Source organism: Pelophylax lessonae (genome assembly GCF_965119305.1).
Source record: "Pelophylax lessonae genome assembly, chromosome: 5".
NCBI classification, from domain to species: Eukaryota; Metazoa; Chordata; class Amphibia; order Anura; family Ranidae; genus Pelophylax; species Pelophylax lessonae.
The window spans coordinates 406818157-406819952 of record NC_138772.1 but is presented as its reverse complement, the minus strand read 5'-3'; the positions used below and the strand labels follow the sequence as shown (position 1 = coordinate 406819952).

General features: G+C 43.9%; 1 pseudogene across 1 annotated transcript; it reads left to right on the top strand.

Moving 5' to 3' along the window:
- Nucleotides 1-510: 510 nt before the first annotated feature.
- LOC309556536 (small ribosomal subunit protein eS6-like) lies at nucleotides 511-1240 on the top strand (annotated as a pseudogene). Its single transcript has one exon. The product of its transcript is annotated as a small ribosomal subunit protein eS6-like (transcript).
- Nucleotides 1241-1796: the final 556 nt, after the last annotated feature.

The window sequence follows — 1796 nt, the reverse complement described above, 5'->3', positions numbered from 1 at the left end:
ATTTTTGAAGCTAACTTAAGTGTAAAGGAGCACTCTAACTACACTAGATATCCCTTTCCTCACACTAAAAATAGCTAAATGACACTTTTAAAGTAAAATTAACAGAACTGCTTCCACTCTCTTCCATGTACAGTATAACAATGCTGAGAATATGGCGGGGGCGATCTTATATACTGGGGGGCGTATTCACTAATGATTGGTCTAGGGACCCCCTAGTCACTCCAATCACATTCCTAGCATTCTCCTGCCCCCTCAATTGGCTTTTGCTAATGGTTCTGGTCCAATCACGGGCTTTTAAAGCCCATTTCCTGAAGCATTGCATTTTGGGCGGTTCTGGTTGCCGAATTCCGAACTTTTTGGGCAAAAAGTTCTAAATTCGGCCGAACCTCGAACACCCAATGTTCGGGCCGAACCGATGGTGGACCCGAACCGTTCGATCATCCCTACTTAAAATACATGCAGCTTGTACCAGCCATGCTCTTTCCAGCAGGGGACCTGAAATAGGCAGACATGAAGCTTAATATCTCTTTCCCAGCCACTGGCTGCCAGAAGCTGATTGAAGTTGATAATGAATTTAAGCTGTGTACTTTTTATAAGAAACGCATGGCCACAGAACTTTCAGCTGATCCTTTGGGTGAAGAATGAAAGGGGTATGTTGATCGCATCAGTGGTGGTAGTGATAAGCAAGGTTTCTCCATGAAACAGGGTGTTCTCACCCATGGGCGTGTTCCTCTGCTGTTGAGCAAGGGTCACCCCTGTTACTGCCCCAGGATGACTGGCAAACGCAAATGCAAGTCTGTGCGTGGCTGTTTTGTAGATGCCAACTTGAACTTGGTGATTGTCAGGAAAGGTGAGAAGGACATCCCTGGCCTCACAGACAACACTGTTCCACTTTGTTTGGGTCCTAAAAGGGCAAGCAGAATTCACAAGCTCTTCAACATGTCCAAAGATGATGATCTGTCCCAATATGTGGTTAGAAAGCCTCTTGTTAAGGAAGGGACGACGACCAGGACTAAAGCACCCACAATCCAGCATCTTGTAACATGTATGGTTCTTCAACACAAGCTCAGACGTATTGCCCTGAAGGAGCAGCACACTCAGAAGAATAAGGAGGAAGCATCAGAGTATGCCAAGCTGCTTGCTAAGAGAACAAAGGAAGCAAAGGAGAAGTGCCAGAAGCAGATTCCTAAGAGTCCTTTCATCACTGAGAGCCTCCACATCTAAATCCAGGAAGAAGTAAAGCCTCATGGTTTAAATAAATTTGTTAAAAATGTATTAGCCACTCGTGGTGAGTGCCAAAAAAAAGTAAAAACTAAAAATAGCATATAGCTGATATAGATATGTTAAGAAACACATGAAAAAAAAAAATGGCACAAAATATAAGAAAAAACACACAAGAAGACCCTGGCGCTGTAAACTGGATAATCAGAAAACCCAAACACCAGTGGTATCAAGCTGAATGGGATGGACGGCCATGTGTAAGGTGCCAGTTAGTCCATGTCAGGGGTGCAGATGTCCCATGCTCAGATCCAGCTGAGAAAATTACAGAAACACAACAAATGGATGGGAATGTAAGCGCTCCCCATGACAAATGCAAGTGGGCACAGGAGTCACAAATAAAATGTCACAATGATAAAATGTCTCGTTTAATATAAAACTTGGCATAAATGCTGGTTAACAGGATATGTTCAATGGATAGGCAGTAACTGTGGTGGAAGTCAGGGAGACAGGTGGAAACATCTCTCAGATCTCACAGATTGTGGAGACAGCCCAGGGAGCAACCACACATGAGAAGT